This window comes from Ptiloglossa arizonensis, chromosome 8, assembly GCF_051014685.1.
Source record: "Ptiloglossa arizonensis isolate GNS036 chromosome 8, iyPtiAriz1_principal, whole genome shotgun sequence".
NCBI classification, from domain to species: Eukaryota; Metazoa; Arthropoda; class Insecta; order Hymenoptera; family Colletidae; genus Ptiloglossa; species Ptiloglossa arizonensis.
In genome coordinates, this window is record NC_135055.1 from 18,206,306 (window position 1) to 18,225,770 (window position 19,465).

Below are 19,465 nucleotides of genomic sequence, written 5' to 3' on the forward strand. Positions count from 1 at the left end.
CTTAGAAAGCAAAATGTAAACGGATGCGACGACCTCGATTTTGGTAACACAAAGAAAGAAAATACGTATTGGTATAATTACGAAGAATTATAAATAACGAACTAAATACCAGTACTTTCCGGTGTAATTAGATAGTAAAATAGTTGGAACAAATTGCTGGCAATAACCAGGGCCTCTAGAGGTTAATTATGCGGAGACTACGAAGAAACGACGATAGCTTTTTCAACATTAATTATACGCTTCCAATTACGTTGCGGAAAAAAAATGTATAGCTCAGAGAACGTGTAGTAATTTACCGAAATCTTTTATTGCTTAAATTTTTCAAGAACTTTTGTTTGAAGTGAACTCATCGTGATCCACAACTGAACATTTTCCAGCCAAGATTCATGGCAAATATAGACTCTTCGAACTGATCCCCCCCTATAGCCTAATTTTCGTAAACGATACGAGTAATCTAATCTTCGTTAACTGTTTTGGTCAACGGTTCGATATCTGTGAGTCAGTGAGATATTTTTTACCCTACAAGGACACAGAACATCGACGAAAAATAATAGCCTACAATGAAGTTACCAAGTTATAGTCCTGTTTCTGACGTACGATGTAAACGAAACAATATTTAACTATCGATCGTGGCACACTATACCCGTTAGAAGGCACAGAATACTTTATACGATGTTTGGATTAACGTCGAAGATAATCGGTTATCTAATATCTTCCGTTTCCTATCACGAATGATCGAACGATTTACTAGAAAAGTATTTTTAACAAAAATCAGACCACGTTGGACTTATCAGCATTTCGATGTTCTGAATTTTTATCGTATTTGATACAATTTTCAGTGGAATTAATTCGAGAACTCGAGAAACAAATTTCGTTCGAATTCAGACAAATTTTTAAGTCCACGATAAATGTGAAAAACGACCGTACTGAATCTAAAACAACTTTTGCGTTCTTATAAAATTTGTATTATACTAAATCAAGCTCCAAGAAGATTCAAAGGACGAACAATCAAAATTTTATTCCAATTTGACAAACTTTATATTTAAAAAATAGTGTATTTGAAATATAAAACTGTGAGGGAAACCCAAATCTGTACGATAAGTGTAAAAAACAACTAAGATAGATCAAACACAACTTTCACCTTCTCGCAAAGTTAGCATCGCGTTAAATGATATTCGAAGAGGATTTAAAGTACGAACAATCGTTGTTGTATACGTAATTAACAAACTCCGTATTTTGAAAAGTAACGTTAAGAATCGTGAACGAAACAACAGAGAAGATACTTAGCGAGAAGAATCCACGTTTCCGTTCGCGTGACTTGACGACGAATCGAAAAACGACGAAGCGAGCGGGAAATGTCACGCGCGCGTGTACAAAGCGCGCGCGAACAAAGTGAAGCGTATCAGATTCGGTGTACTTTGCTCCCATGATACGTATAACGCATCGGGACGATGGATACAAACAATTCTGTGTGTCGTACCTTCGTGATTTCTAAGCGAAAACTACTCGTCGCGTTTCTTTGTTTGGAAGTAAACGAGGTTGATCCAATTTACGGTTAATTATGGCAATCACGCAGACCACGGGCAATGGTGATTCACCGGAGCGATATGGAATTTTAAAATCTAGGCCTGACGATATAATCATCCGTTGGATTACGAGGTGTGTCGATGGAACAACGAGCTGCCAGCAACAGAAACGAGCAATGACACATCGAGAATGGACGAAAGACATTGACTTTGATCCCTCTGCAACCTCGATTGCAAACTATCTCTTGCTCGATAGGCGATTGGACGATGAAAGTTATGTTTTTTTTTTTTTTTGAGAACTTTAGTTTAACGCTTTGAAACTACACCGATCTTTCTTATTCTCTGTTTTTCTCTTTCTTTTTTTTTTGTTTCCTGCTACACAACAGGATTGTCTCCGTTAATAATAAATATTATTATTTTATTGTTATTTTGTAGGCAATAATCGAACTAGTTCAGTGATTTTATAGCAAATAATCTCTGGTAAAATGATAATCGTTGTTTAACGCGCGCAAAGTATTTACACTATTGATTTTTCTTTTGTTCACTTCTACGTAGCGGGTTCGTCCCGTTAATGAAAATAAATAATAATAATTGTTATCGAATTACACTTGGTTACAATTATCATTACTATTCTTCGTATTCTGAATCTATGGATCGTTCAAGCGTATAGGAGAGATTTTTCTTCGTTACAAAGAACAACAGTCACGATTTACGTGTTCGTTCACACCGTGTAAAAACCTAATTGCGGAGGAGAAAAACGCAGCAGAATCGTTATCTTTTTCTCCGCGGAGAGTTCTCGAGCCCGCAATGTTCCCGACTCGTCATTAGAATCGAACGCTCGAGCATCGGATTAAACGGTAATCGTACCGGTTCGAAGCATCGATGATAAACGAACGGATAATAATCGCACTAAACGCGCGATTTCTTACCAGTGAGTTCCTCAGTGACGTTAAATAATTCCACCGGTTTAATTCTGTCGCCCTTAGAACGGAATCGTTACGTACGAATTTAGAAACGGGACCAGTCCGCGCGAACGACGAAGGGAGAAATTTTCTAATTTCCCCCGGCGACACGTTTTCCAAAAATTACGGCACGCGAACATTTTCCCCGAGCGATCGTCAAGAGAGTCCCGTGAGCGCCTCCCGAGTTTACTCGTCGAGATGTAATTACGTCGCGCGAATAAAAAGAAAGATAGAAATAAAAGTAGAAGAAAAATCAACCGAATGCCCGAAAAACGAAAGGTCCCCCGGTTTTGTTTACCCGATTCCCGAGTAACCGTTACGCGTGGTTTAAAAGTAGGAAACTCCGCTCGCGAGTGGGAATTTAGTTAGCAGGTGCTACGGTTTTATGAGCATTTAATACGTGGACACCGATACCCACGGGCGCTTCATCAACTTCCTCCACGGAGAAACGAGAATTAATCGAAGCAACTTCGGCTATTTCACCGCAGCTTCCGAGGGTTCGCTACTAAACCTGCTGAAACTCGTGCCGGTCCCCGAAAGTTCCCTCGTGATCGAGCAATTCCGTGCACGTGATACCGTACGATTACAACGCAAACACCGACGGTATAGGAAACCTGTTAATCCGACGAAGATGAAAGCCGATAGGTCGACGACGACGACGTTCGGTTGTAAATTTTCATCCCCTTTTCGAGGGAATACTCGCGTTAACGAGCCACACGGAAATTAAATATCTGTCGATTGGACGACGAACAATCAGAGAAGCAAGGGGATCGAGTATCTTCGAACGAGCCGAGGAATAATCAGAAATGCAATTAGATCGCGGACGAAGGTGGCAGGGGATGCTGGACGATAAAGAAGATCGATCGAAAACTGTGGATGGCGATAGTTTATAAGTTATCGGGTATATTTGACTCGTACGCGATGCACAGGGATCAAGTGTCTTCTGATGGAAGAAGGAACGATTGGAAGACGAGGACAACAGTGGTGGAAATAAATTTTTGTCCACTGTGAAGCTTCCTTGCTTAGGAAGAACAGAAATTACAAATTAAAAGGTAAATAAACATAGTAGGAAAACTGGGAGTTTGAAGACGAGGAAAGTCTTTGGATGAATGAATGCAGTGGTTGTAAATTTTCAACCTTTGAAGTGAATTTCCACCTACGGTGGAGAAATTTAGAATTTGAACTCGAGTTACTTCACTACAGGAAAATTATCAACCCAAGGAGGAAAACATCAGTTGGGTCGATGACTAAAGTACTTGTGAATTTTCCTCCTCTAAAGTGAATTTCCACCTACAGTGGAGAAATTCTAAATTTGAACTCGAGTTACTTCGTTAGAAGAAAATTATCAACCCAAGGAGGAAAAGACCAGTCGGATCGATGACTAGACGATTGTGAATTTTCCTCCTCTAAAGTGAATTTCCACCTACAATGGAAAAATTCAAAATTGGAACTCGAGTTACTCCGTTAGAGGAAAATTATCAACCCAAGGAGGAAAAGACCAGTTGGATCGATGACTAGACGATTGTAAATTTTCAACCTTTAAAGTGAATTTCCACCTACAGTGGAGAAATTCAAAATTTGAACTCGAGTTAATCTACTACAGGAAAATTATCAACTCAAGGAGGAAAAGACCAGTTGGATCGACGACTAGAGTGCCCGTGAATTTTCCTCCTCTAAAGTGAATTTCCACCTACAGTGGAGAAATTCAAAATTGGAACTCGAGTTAATCTACTACAGGAAAATTATCAACTCAAGGAGGAAAAGACCAGTTGGATCGATGACTAGAGTGCTTGTGAATTTTCTTCCTCTAAAGTGAATTTCCACCTACAATGGAAAAATTCAAAATTGGAACTCGAGTTACTCCGTTAGAGGAAAATTATCAACCCAAGGAGGAAAAGACCAATTGGATCGATGACTAGAGTGCTTGTGAATTTTCCTCCTCTAAAGTGAATTTCCACCTACAATGGAAAAATTCAAAATTGGAACTCGAGTTACTCCGTTAGAGGGAAATTATCAACCCAAGGAGGAAAAGACCAGTCGGATCGATGACTAGACGATTGTAAATTTTCAACCTTTAAAGTGAATTTCCACCTACAGTGGAGAAATTCAAAATTGGAACTCGAGTTACTCCGTTAGAGGAAAATTATCAACCCAAGGAGGAAAAGACCAGTTGGATCAACAACTAGAGTGCTCGCGAATTTTCATTCCACCTAAATTTCCACCTTAATACAGATATTAAAAATTCTGTAAAGTGAAGGAACTACGAGGATCCAAGGGAGAAGAAACTCGCCGAGATCGATGACTACGATGATTGTAAATTTTCATTCCCCCAGAGCGTTTCCACTCCACGAAGCACGGAGATCGAGAATTTTCCAACGCGGCGACGAACATTCGTAATTAAAGTCGGATCGTAAACAACGACTACACGGGAAAACTCGTCGACGACACGGAAAAGTCAACAGATCGGTAACGTCTGCACTCGTAAATATTTATCCCTCTTGTACACGATACGCTGACTCGACGAACCGTAGTGATTAGAACTACTTCCTCGCGAACAATTAAAAGAAGAAGAAGAAGAAATAAAGAAGAAGAAGAACCACAACCACGTTCGAAGGAACAATTCGATCAGCCTCGAGCGGATGATAAATGTTTCGTCGAAAGAAAGTCGTTCTGTGCCCGAAGCTGATTGATCGAACGGGTCTCTCGTTCCTCTGGAGAAACGATCCATCGATAATAAGCCGCGAAAACTGGTCAAGAGGCATTAAGTTCGGGAACTGGTAACTTTCATCGCGACGACCTTCCACTGCGTCGAGTTTCGCCCTAGTTTCGCTTCCCTGACAGCTATTAGTACCGATTAGACGGAGTTTAAGGCAACGTCAAGTCGGAAACTAGGCGACGGAGGAACGTTTTTTCAACAAACTGGTTCAACGGTCCATTAATGGAAACCGACGACATAACCGCGCAGACTGTTCGAAACGTTCGCGAAGTGTACATCGAACACTTGGAATTAATACACGTATATTTCCTGCTTTCATCGGCACGATGTTTGCGTAACCGTTTGCTCAACACGTTGACTGCGACACGACATGCGTATGCAAATTCAAACGAGAACAACTCTACCTAGAAATCCAGTACTCGAAAGTGTTACGTTTCCGGTGAATTGCGTTGATAATCGATCGAGACAGAGACTCGAGTATATCGTCATTATTTATTTCGTTGCATTGTAAATATTTCGAAGAATATCGAGCTGTTGATATAGATAAAAATCTTGTCAATGTAGGACGAATTTTTAAAAATATTTTTTCCATTCCAAATCGAGTACTATAGAGTCCTATTTAGTCATTATTTATTTGGAAAATCTTACTTCGACTGTACTTGTCGAATATTCATTGACGATGGTGTACATGACGAGAAATGTAAATTACAGACAAAATTTGAAACGACATTCGGGAAATAAATGACGAAGGTAAACGTATCACTCGTGCACACCGATTATTTGTATTCCGCAATAGGAAACGGTTTACGTAACAGACTAGAGACCTTCTTCGAATAGTAAAGCGCACGATTTCCAGGAACACCGTATTAATATAGTATGTAACAATTGGAACTCTAAATATCGATCGATTCCTGTTATTCCGGCGTGCAAAATTCAACCTTCGGAAAAAGCACGTTTCACCTGTACCGGTCTAACACAATGGCTCGCTAACTTAACTGCGACGACAGTCAGACCAGCTCTAATAATAGGTATAGCAGTGAACTTTCCGCCAGTGAATCGATCTCTCGTAACCTATGAATTGTTTCGCCTTTGAGCGAACAAATCCCGAACGGAAGTCTTTGGAAATTTATTCCAGGTGAAAACGAAGAGAAATTTCTCGATCAGTGTTGTTAAAAAAAAAAAGATAAAAGAACTTTGAAGGGTATAGGTAAAAGTGGATTAAATTCACGAACAACGAACGACGAAACGCACCGTAACGATTTGTTCGCGTTGATCCGTCGCGATTGACGTAAAAGTGGATTTTCATTCGGTTCGTTTCATTCTGTTGTCGAAATTCTAATTTTTATTCAACGCGTCACGGGTAAAAGGTTCTCTATTTTCTGTTCGTTACTCGAAATTTCGATTCAGATACGAGCAACAACGTGTTCGACCGTGCAAACCCGATACACCGGTCCGGGGTTACATCATTTTCGCGAGAGCGACTCAATGGAACGAAACAAAAATTGCATCCGGCCTGATTACCAACGCGTACGCTAACTATTCGAAAATACAATACGGAATGCAATATCCGTTCGCTGTATAGCACCGCCTGGCCGTTTCGAGCTTTAACACGGGAAAATATCGAACATCGGCTTTGAAACGACCTTCCGTGCCACCGGAGTTACTAACGCGTGGAATTCGTAATTCGATAACGCGTTACTTTACGCGGGTGTAATTAGCTACGGGACATCGATACTTGCAGCCGAGAATTTTCTAGCGGGTCGAGCACGCGGAGTTTCGAGTCGCACGGAGATCGAAACGAGCGCTACGAAGCTTTGAAAATTTCGAGTACTTGGACAATTTTGTACCTGTCGAATATTTGGAATATTTGGAAAATCTCGAACCCTTGGAAAATTTGAAATGTGCGGAAATTTTGAACCTTTGGAAAATTTGAAATACTTGGAAAATCTTGAGCCTTCGGAAAATTTTGAATATTTGGAAAATCTTGAGCCTTTCGAAAATTTAGAATATTTGGCAAATTTTGAACCTTCAGAAAATTTGGAATATTTAGAAAATTTTGAACCCTTGGAAAATTTGGAATATTTGGAAAATCTTGAACATTTAGAAAATCTTGAACATTTGGAAAATTTTAAATGTTTTAGACTCAATAACGAAAGATTTGCCGACCTTGGCATTGCTCGTCGGTATCGTTACGATATGGAATAATTCGCTTCCGTTTGTATTATATAACTAACCGCAAATGTCGTCAATAAAATTTTCTCATCGAGAAGACCCGTAAATCTTTCTTACTTTCGTTCACGGATTTAATAAAATTCACAAACAACAATTTGCCCCTTCTTTGCTCTTTCTCGCGAGTTTGATCAAATCCGTAACAATTTCGAGAGTTTTCAAACGTCCAAGAAAACTCGTGAAATTCGTTAAATTCGATAAACTCGATAAACTCGATAAACCCGAGAACCTCGAGACGTCGAAAGGTTCGGGACACTCGAATATAATAATTCTATATCTCCGAGTGTATCGAGTCATCAAGATACCAAGACACCGTAACGTTCAAGATTTCCAAGAGCACCGTAGACGCTGCAAGAATTTGCAAAGTTCAATAATAAGAGTTTTTTCAAGCCGTTTCGAGGGGACTCCTCGAGTGTACCTCTCCCTTTGACTCGAGATGTCCCGAGACGTATCAAATCCCATCGACGGTGTACAACGTGAAAAACCGTCCGCGTCGCGAGTATTGCGTCAGATCTCGAAACCAGTCCGGACGCTTCATAATTTCCCTGTCGCGGTGGAATTCTTTTACCCTCCGGTGGAATTTCATTTCACGGCGGCAGATGAAATATCACGGGCAATAAAAATGTAAAATAAAGGTTAGTTGATGCGGCGAATAGGTTTTAATTGAAACGAGGCGAGCCGGCACCGGTGTAATAAAGTAGACGCGGGCATTCCGTGATCAGACACGTTTCGCGCAGCCCGCCATTCTCCACTTCCGGACTATTTTAATCCGTCCGGAGAATAAAGTGGAGCATTGGTCTTATTCAATTATAAGGCTAAAGCAACGAACGAATCGTGTCAGCTTTGGATGCCGAAACGAACGACCGGGCCGCGTCGAATACCTCCTGGAAACGGACTTTTAAGAGTCGACTCGTTATCGAAGACAGGGAACGTTGTAATGTTTCCCACGATGGCGACGATCGGGGCATTCCCTGTTCAAGTAGGTGGGGTTTCAAATGGTAATTTCGGTACCTTTTCCCTCTTAATGTGTATAAACGACGCCAACTCAAGCTACATTCTATTCTCCGTGGTCATAAAAGCACACTTTTCGCTACCGACGGTATAATTTATTCACCGTTTCGGCCATTTGCTCTCTTCGAGGGAAAAAGGAACTCGAAAGTATATTCGAGCCTCTTGGTGAAACTTCGTAAATCGGCGTACATTTTCTACAAAGTGTATCGCGAGTTTTATCGATTCGAATGTACGATCGATTGGATCGTTATCTCGATTCTATAGTGTGGAGTTACACGTCTACACGATAAGTGTTACGTTGAATTCGTTTATCCTACAATTCTATTAATTCGAATGTACAATCGATTGGATTATTATCTCGATTCTATAGTGTGGAGTTACACGTCTACACGATAAGAGTTACGTTGAATTCGTTTATCCTACAATTCTATTAATTCGAATGTACAATCGATTGGATCATTATCTCGATTCTATAGTGTGGAGTTACACGTCTACACGATAAGTGTTACGTTGAATTCGTTTATCCTACAATTCTATTAATTCGAATGTACAATCGATTGGATTATTATCTCGATTCTATAGTGTGGAGTTACACGTCTACACGATAAGAGTTACGTTGAATTCGTTTATCCTACAATTCTATTAATTCGAATGTACAATCGATTGGATCATTATCTCGATTCTATAGTGTGGAGTTGCGCGTCTACACGATAAGAGTTACGTCGGGTTCGTTTATCGTACAATTCTATTAATTCGAACGTACAATCGATTGGATTATTATCTCGATTCTGTAGTGTGGAGTTACACGTCTACACGATAAGAGTTACGCCGGGTTCGTTTATCGAATTTGCACGGAAAAGTAACTACGCGTTACACGATTGTGGAAATTTAAATAGAGGACACTCTCGATAAAAATAATGGACACTTTCGCGAATGAATTTCTCTCGATTGTATTCCGGAAAATACAAGATTTTTCATCTCAACGAAATTGGAATCTTTTTATCGATTAAAGCCCAGTGCAAACGATAATCTCGCGAAAATTGATATCCGATTCTAATTTCCTCGAAAACCGTTACACACGAACGCCAAAAGCAACGACCACCGATAAAATGTTTGCCAATTACGTCGATGGCTGAGATTTCCAACGATTTCACCGGCGCACTCATCGAACCAGTTCGTGGTTAAAGATAAAAAAGAAAGAAAAAAAAAACACGCTCTAATCGAAAACAATCGGGAACAAGTTCGAGACGAACGTGACAATGGTTGTCGTTGCTAGTTTCCAGAGAATCTGTACGTAAATTACAGTGTTCGAGGAATATCTACAGGAAGGAAGGAAAAGGGAATTTCTAACGAGGCCTGAAAAATAATTGGAAAAACAAGTTGCTTCCAAGAGAAATCATCTTCGATATATCTTGACTCCGCGGACCTTTAATGGCAATTTTCTGCCGACTTGACCCAAATTGGTGGTTCAACGACAGCAGTTTCACAAGCTCTCAACGCCCGGAGTGATGGTTTCCACTGAAAACGACACGATTCCAAACCGGATCCGGAACGTTCGATTTTTCCACGGTTTTCCTGGTTAATTACGCTATCCTTGTTGGTAATATTTACCAACAATCCGGTACGAAGATACTGGAAACACCATCGCACATTTTTATTCGTATCTGATTCAAAATTTTATCCAACTGATTCGATAACTATCGTACTCGTAAATTAATATCAAAGTAAAAAGAAAATATCTTGTGCTGGATGATTTACCAAAGCTCTTCGATTCGAACCAGAAAAAAACTTTCACTCATCGTTGAGTTTCTCCACGAGCTCGAACCCCTCTTCCTCGACAGTACGCGTTTAATTACACTACCTTGATTAATAATATATACCAGCAATTATAATCGGTACAAAACACGTTTAATTACACTACCTCGATTAATAACATATACCAATAACTACAGTCGTTACAAAAATACTGGAAACACTATCACATATTTCTGTCCGTGCTCAATACAAATTTGTACAAAGAAATCCAATGTTAAAAGTTTCAAAAAAAAAAAAACAAAGTACCATCTTTTCAGTAATTTTCCAAAGCTCTTCAATTCGAACCAGAGAAACTTTCCCTCTCAGTAGAGTTTCTCCTCGAGCTCGTATAATTACACCACTTCGATTAATAACATATACCAACAGTTCCAATCGTTACAAAAATACTGGAACCACTACCACGCATTTGTACAAATTAATTTGTAACATTATACAAACATATACGTACAAATAAATCCAATATTAAAACTTCCAAAAAAAAAGAAAAAAGAAAACTAAATCCCATCTTTTCAGTAATTTTCCAAAGCTCTTCAATTCGAACCAGAGAAACTTTCCCTCTCAGTAGAGTTTCTCCTCGAGCTCGTATAATTACACCACCTCGATTAATAACATATACCAACAGTTCCAATCGTTACAAAAATACTGGAACCACTACCACGCATTTGTACAAATTAATTTGTAACATTATACAAACATGTACGTACAAATAAATCCAATGTTAAAAGCCCCCCCAAAAAAAGAAAACTAAATCCCATCTTTTCAGTAATTTTCCAAAGCTCTTCAATTCGAACCAAAGAAACTTTCCCTCTCCGTAGAGTTTCTCCGCAAACTCTTATAATTACACCACCTCGATTAATAACATATACCAACAGTTCCAATCGTTACAAAAATACTGGAAACACTACCACGCATTTGTACAAATTAATTTGTAACATTATACAAACATGTACGTACAAATAAATCCAATGTTAAAAGCCCCCCCAAAAAAAAACTAAATCCCATCTTTTCAGTAATTTTCCAAAGCTCTTCAATTCGAACCAAAGAAACTTTCCCTCTCCGTAGAGTTTCTCCGCAAACTCTTATAATTACACCACCTCGATTAATAACATATACCAACAGTTCCAATCGTTACAAAAATACTGGAACCACTACCACGCATTTTTACAAATTAATTTGTAACATTATACAAACATGTACGTACAAATAAATCCAATGTTAAAAGCCCCCCCAAAAAAAGAAAACTAAATCCCATCTTTTCAGTAATTTTCCAAAGCTCTTCAATTCGAACCGGAAGGAAAAAAACTTTCACTCTCGGTAGAGTTTCTCCGGCGAGGTCGTGTCCCTCTTGTTCGACACCCAGTACACGTACGCAAAAATACGGTCAGCCACGGATCGATAAGCGCGACGACACAATCGACGATTAATAATTGCGTCGCGCGAGCGACTACTCGTCGAGGATCCTATCAACACGGACGAGCATCAGGAAAATCGTTTTCCAACGCGCTGGAACGTACAATCGTCGCTTATTATTGGACCCGTTGAAACGGTATCGTGGCTCGTTACCCGCGTTGCATCGGGCTAATTCCACGCGAGATTTGTACTCGGTGTACGGAAGGAAATTGGCTCCCCCGGCTTCAAGACGCCCTAATAAGGAGACGACGATATTCAGACATGTCCGAGGAACGACAAACGTTACGCGCGGATACGCCCGCGGCAGCCAGCGGGCTGCCGGAAAACAGAAAACGGAATGTTCCAATTTAGTAAATTGCGGACTTTTCCGAGCCAGTTCGCTTCCACGTTCTTTGGATAACGTTCGCGGCCCCGGTTTCAAAGACGTCCGTGTTTCGTTGCACCTTTAACGTCGCGAAAGTTTCACGAGCTACGAGTGGCCCTACCACGACTACGGTTATTACAGCCTGGCACAGAAAATACATTAATTCGACGATAATTGCGAACAAAATGTAATCTCGAACACGCGGATACCTTTCACCTACTGAATTAACGGCTGGTGGAAAGTGTTTGAATTAATTTCGTAATTTACTTCGCGGCGATTACGTTCGCCAACGGGGGTGTGGGAAATAAATTAGCGAAGAATCGTAGAGTAGTGTAGGGTAGCTAAATAGTTAATGCATCTTTTGTGTGTGTGTTTTTTTATCAAAAAGATTATATTTCTGTGGAAGAGGTTATGATTGTATGTATCTGTAAAAAATACAAGAAATTTAGAATAAGGTAAGGTAGCTAAATAGTTAATGTACCTTATGTGTGTGTGTGTTTTTTTACCAAAGAGATTATATTTCTGTGGAAGAGGTTAAGATTGTATGTATCTGTAAAAAATACAAGTAAAGAACTTTAGAATAGGGTAAGATAGCTAAATAGTTAATGTACCTTATGTGTGTGTGTGTGTGTGTCTTTTTACCAAAAAGATTATATTTTTGTGGAAGAAGTTAAGATTGTATGTATCTGTAAAAAATATAAGGTAAGAACTTTAAAGTAGTGTAGGGTAGCTAAATAGTTAATGTATCTTTTGTGTGTGTGTGTTTTTTTATCAAAGAGATTATAATTCTGTAGAAGAGGTTATGATGATATGTATCTGTAAAAAATACAAGTAAAGAACTTTAGAATAAGGTAAGGTAGCTAAATAGTTAATGTATCTTTTGTGTGTGTGTGTTTTTTTATCAAAAAGATTATATTTCTGTGGAAGAGGTTAAGATTGTATGTATCTGTAAAAAATACAAGAAATTTAGAATAAGGTAAGGTAGCTAAATAGTTAATGTACCTTATGTGTGTGTGTGTTTTTTTTTTTTACCAAAGAGATTATATTTCTGTGGAAGTGGTTAAGATTGTACGTACGTATAAAAAATACAAGTAAAGAATGTTAGAGTAGTGAAGGTAACTAAATAGTTAATGTACTTTATGTATGTGTTTTTTTTTCTTACCGAAGAGATTATATTTCTGTGGAAGTGGTTAAGATAGTACGTACGTATAAAAAATACAAGTAAAGAATGTTAGAGTAGTGAAGGTAGCTAAATAGTTAATGTACTTTATGTGTATGTTTTTTTTCTCTCACCAAAGAGATTATATTTCTGTTGGAAGTGATTAAGATTGTATGCACGTGTATAAAATATAAGCGAAGAAACTTAAAGCAGTGCAGGGAAGTTAAATGGTTAACGTACCTGGTGTATCTTTTTCTTTTTTAACAAAATAATTGTATTCTTCCGAAAGTGGATAGAATTATTTTACTTGGCCACGGGTGTGTAGTCAACAACAGTGTTGCCCAACTACACGAGTAAGAGTTGCGTAATATCACCGTAGCGACTCACATTAAATCGTATCTGACTTTTTCGCTATCGCACTTTTTATAATTCGATATACAATATTTATCACTCCGATTTTCGTATTTCCAGACTATGCAGTTATGTATATCTCGGAGATAATCGAAATCGCACGACTCGTAACGCGAATAAAAATAACGACACGTAGGAACGTATTGTAATGTATCCAAAGTCGGTTCAAGAATCGGGCAAAATTAAAAGTATCTAAAATCTCTGCTATAATTTCCTATTCACAGATTGTGTAATTACACATTTCCACGCGTACAATTACTTACACGTACATATATATATAAAACTATTTCAATTAGAAACTGAATTTTGATTCGTTTTCTCTGTATACTCGTTGCACCGTGCCACGGTATAAAAATTGTACGTAACAAAAACTACCTGAAATCGTGCTATAATTCAATATTCATAGATTATGTAATTACACCCTCCCAAGCGTACAATTACAAATAAACAGAACTATTTCAATAAGAAATTGAATTCTGATTCGTTTTCTCTACGCATTAATTACATCGCGAAGACATAAAAATTACGCAAAGCAAAGATATCTAAAATCGCGATATAATTTCCTATTCGCGGAGTGTGCAATTATCTCGTACCTCGTTCGTTCGATGCATCCCTCTCGCGTATGCACTTTCATTCGATGGTTCAACACTGCACCTACCATGGAGTATCAATTTGACACGTTTCGAACTTCTTTTAAAAATTGCTCAATTATCAACGGTATCTCTGCCTACAATATTCGTAGACAATTATCAAAATGGACAACTAATGGTACTAGTCGATTAATTCACCCTTTCCCCGTCCAACATCGAAGATACGTGTATTATCCGATACAAAGAGTAACAAGTTGTAGTGTTAGGAACGACGTGCAGGAAAGACGCCTAATATCGCGGGATATTTTCTAGAACACCCCCAAGTCGCTCTAAAAGTGGACTTTTTGTTGGACGAGGCAGCTTTCCCGTCCGAGACTCCGAGAGCGGGTTGATAATAAATTCACAGAGAAGCAAAACACGTTGCGGACGGTATCAAGGGGAGCGAATGCTAATTAACCGGTCTTTCGCGACGTCGACCGCCGAAAGATTTTATTTTAAACCGTTCCAATGGCCTTCCAAAGGCGTATTATTTAAGCTGCCGCGCTGAAGACCGTCGCGAGCAAATTGCTCGAGCGCGACGGAACCTTTTAGCGTGTTTTAGAATGCGGAAATTTGCACATCGTTTGCATATCATTACGCGAGTCGCGAAAGAAACGCGAACCCTGTCTCGCGCGTGTCGTGGCCGTCCATGCATATACGTATTTTCGTATACAATTTTTATTTTTATTTTTTTTTTTTTTCCTTTTCTTTCGTTCGTTTTATTTCTCTTTATTTCTTTTCCTTTTTTTCTCTTTTTTTCTCCGGTTGTTTGCGAGCCGCGCCGAAGTTTTCCAAACAGAATTACCCGTCGTTCCGTGTGACATTGTCGACTCTTTAAAATTGCGTTTGCGTCATCGCGAGAGCAAATGTTTTGCAACATCCGAAGAAAATAACGTTCAGCGGGGACGAACGCTGAATCCGCGTTTCAAAATCGTCGATTCCGCTGGACACCGAGGTGAGGATCCATCGAGGTGGACGTGTTTCCTCCGGATAACGTTCGAGTTCGGCTGGCTGCAGCGTGGAAACGAGTCTATCGCCGAGGAAAGCTCTGTGAAACGAGCTTGCCAGCCTTTTGTCGGACCGGACCGGGCGAAAACGTCTGCACAGACGTTTCAGCCGCGGCGACACAATTTTCCTCGACGAACGAATACATAAAACGTATTTATACGCATTTAAATGCACGCCGAGCGAGTTTGCGGGTTGACAAAGCGGCCGGGAGCCGCGCGCCGAAGGATTTCATTAAAACCCGCGGGCCAAAGCGAAGCGAGCGCGATGAAAGCCGAAAAGCCGACTCGAATTCTCGAAACAGAGTTACCGCGTTTCGAACAGAAGCGGGGGACTGGTCGACGAATTTTTATCCTGCTCGAACACTTCCAAGTGGGAGGTTCCAATATTTCGTTGATATAATTTCAATATCGTTCGAATAGCTCAACACTTGAATAGCATTCGGATGTACGACTGTTTGAATACTCGACCATTTGAATACTCGACCATTTGAATATTCGACCATTCAAATACTTGATCATTCGAATACTCCACCATTTCAATATTCGACCACTTAAATAGTTGGCCATTTAAATATTCGACCATTTGAATACTCGACCATTTAAATATTCGACCATTTGAATACTCGACCATTTGAATATTCGACCACTTAAATAGTTGGCCATTTGGATACTCGACCATTTGAATATTCGACCATTCGAATACTTGATCACTCGAATACTCGACCATTTCAATATTCGACCATTTAAATAGTTGGCCATTTGAATATTCGACCATTTGAATACTCGACCATTTGAATATTCGACCATTCGAATATTCGACCACTTAAATAGTTGGCCATTTGAATACTCGACCATTAGAATAGTCGACCACTTAAATAGTCGGCCATTTGAATACTCGACCATTAGAATATTCGACCACTTAAATAGTGGGCCATTTGAATACTCCACCACTTGAATACTCAACCATTCAAATATTCGATCATTCGAATACTCGACCATTTGAATACCATTCGAATATTTTGTCCCCTAATCAAGTATTTAAATATTTTCAGTATCAAGTTCCTTAAGTCTGTCCTCAACTTTAGTTTTGTTCAAAGCACTTCGTCACCGATACATCGTACAATATATCCATTTCAATAAAGGAAATTCTTTTTAGAAAGAACGAAGGAAACTAATCAACACCGTATTTATGCGATAATATTCAAAAATTTATATTCGAATTAGTATTCAAATAACTACGAACCATTCGAATAATTCCAGTTCTAGTTCAAAGTCTCCCTCGAAGATTTTTTTCTTTCTTTCCTCACACATCGAACGTATAATTATACAGTGACAAAAAGACGTGCGTCAGAGATATTGCAACCAAGAAACGATAAATAATGAATCACGTAAATAACTGTTCGAGAGAATATATTACTACACGATAACAGACCGCAATGCCGAGAGAACTTTTGCACACGAGGGGGACAGGGGGGGGGATAAGAAATCTTTTACGGACTCGTACGCAACATTTCGCTTTCTCATGTCCGCGTATTTGTCTTCGCGTTGCATGAAATTCAAATCGCAAGGAATTTGCAGAGTTGGTCTCGCAAGTAGCCATCACACGGAACTGCATCGAGGAACTGCATCGATTTACTTCTAATTTGTATTCCATTACGTATTTTCAAATAGTGCTCTGTAATCGTAACGAATACCCTTCGATATTACATACAATACTTGCGAAGATTAATGAATATATAGAAGGAAAAAATATTCGATCACGTAGAAAAAATATTTGCAACTGTCTCGTCCCAAGAACAGTTTCAATACTTCGAAATCTTTCCAACGTTCGTGAACTCTGATACCAAACTGTTCTCTAGATAGCCGATACGTAAAATGTTAATGATATGCACTCGTTATGCTAATTTCTCCTTCTTTTTCAAACATCATAGATCATTTCATAATTTTAATAATTTAAACCGATCGGTACCTACCATCGATTAAAAAATATGTGATTATTTGACAAGAGAAATAAAGATACTCGCGATTGTGCATAAATTCGAACGAAAAATAATTCGTTGTATCGTCTTTTGCAAAATGTTGACGATAAAGGTGATAAATATAATTCTTTCATTTCCCCGTTAAATTTTTCTCACCAATACGTGGAACATTAACAGAAGAGACGGTAAAAAATTTATTACAAAAACTTCCATGTGTCTTGGATAGTTTTCGAAGTAACATCAGGGGAATGAAAGTTCGGAGGATAGCTATGCTCTTTAAACTCGAGTTATCAAGGTTAAACAGAGATACGTGTCCTTTACTTTTTGTCACTTTACGATGTGCAAAGTTTCATCAAAATTGTCGAGGAGGGGGAAGACCCTTCACGGATGTTCCTTGTTAGGGTGGCAGGATACTTCTGCGACCAACTGTATATCACCAATATTCGCGCATTGTACGTACAACCTCGTCCATAAGTATCACGATACCTTATACATTAAAAAAAAAAAAAAAACAGTGAAAACCGTTTCGAGAAAAAAATTTGTTGCGTTATTTTTGAGAGCCCCAACTATCCTTTCGTATGATAGGAAATTTCAATTTTCTTCTCCCGACAAAAGTGAACCCTTTTTATTTCGTTCCAGCGGATCATACATTTGTCCGTAATACTCTTCCAATGTGACTCTTTAATATTATTTTTAAGCCTTTGAGCCACCGTTTCGAATTAAAAAATATTTCAATTTTTTGCCCCATCGCGAAGATAACCCCGCAATATTCGTTCCATCAGCGGATCGTGCATTTATTCGCGAAACATTTCCAACGTGACTTTTTTAATATTATTTCCTAGGGCTCGGTACGTCGTTTTATGTATAAAGAAAATTTCCATTTTTCTCCCAACGCAAAACTGACGTTTCAATATTTCGTTCCACGCGCGATAGTTACCCACTTCCTTCGAGACGTAAAATATTAAACTCGGGGAATATTTCTACGAGTCTTTGGACAAGTTTACAATTTTAAATACACTCCCTACACAAGTGCCCGAATATTTCTGAACGTGCACCTACACAAGTGCCCGAATATTTCTGAACGTGCACCTACCCAACGCGGACGCATCGATTCGCTTCCGTTTGCGTGCTAGATGGAACAAATCCCCGTAACCTTGAACAAAAAGAATAATCTCGTTACAGGTATCATCGTTACAGCATCGGTGCAATTTGGCTCGATATCCCCTTGTCAAGCTTCACGCGAATTCGTCACGTGTCGGGTCGCGTTTCACGGCACGCGACGTCGTGAATAATTCACGTCGATCGAGAATACGTGCAAAATTCAACAACGAATCTTCCCACCCCCTCCAAAAATCCCGAAAATATTCGTAAACCATCTACCATGTCCCTTTGCGAGCATTGTAATCGCCTGGCGTTACAAGATCGCGAATAAATCTCGTTCAACGAACTTTTTCCCGGTGGATAATTTACGAGAACGTCCCGGAACGAACCCGACTTCCGTTCTATCGCTCATAAGCATTTGCCTCGAACTTCCTTTCACGAGCAAAGGCGACGAGTTCCCCGAAAAATCCGCGACCCGTGGATAAATCACAAATCCCACGAGCGAAACGCTCGTACGTACGCCGCGTTTGATCACGAATACGGTCCGAGTCGTAGATTTTATATACCGTATATTGGTACAATGTAGATCGATGTTCTGGCTCATTGAAACTACAGAGAGGGGGGCAAATACTCGGCGAGCGCGGTGAGCGTAGAGTGTACACTCCGGTCTATAAATCACCGGAACGCTCGATGAATGCGGAATAGGAACCGATGTTGCGAAACCTCGCGAGAAAATTTTGATTTACGATCGAGGATCGATGAACGATCAGTGGAGAAGCTAGATATTAAAAATTGATAATACGGGGCATGGAGAGTTTGCCAGTGAAAAAAATGATTAATACGGTGATCGATCATCGGAGATTTTGCGAGTTAACGATTAATTAATCGGGGATCGACCGTTGGAGATTTCGCGGGTTGAACATCGATTGTACGGCGATCGACGAACGAAGATTTTGCGAGTTAAAAATTAACAATAACAGGATCGATGTCTATACACCAGTCGCGTTATTCGGTTCCGGGGTTGCGTTAACCATCTGTGCTCACAATGTTGTCTCTACACCAACATTGTGCTTTACACTGTAAAGTTTGCGAAGTTTCTCTTGAAGCGGTGCTCGATGACTGTGGTACATTAATATTTCCATTAAT

General features: G+C 39.4%; 2 protein-coding genes across 4 annotated transcripts in view; both read right to left on the reverse strand.

The window, feature by feature from the left end:
• The window catches only part of Sesn (Sestrin), a 273,229-nt gene that overhangs the window by 180,316 nt on the left and 73,448 nt on the right, over positions 1-19,465 (reverse strand). The window lies entirely within an intron of this gene.
• LOC143150478 (uncharacterized) overlaps positions 1-19,465 on the reverse strand; it is a 28,639-nt gene that overhangs the window by 5,635 nt on the left and 3,539 nt on the right. The gene's annotated exons all lie outside the window — the stretch shown is intronic.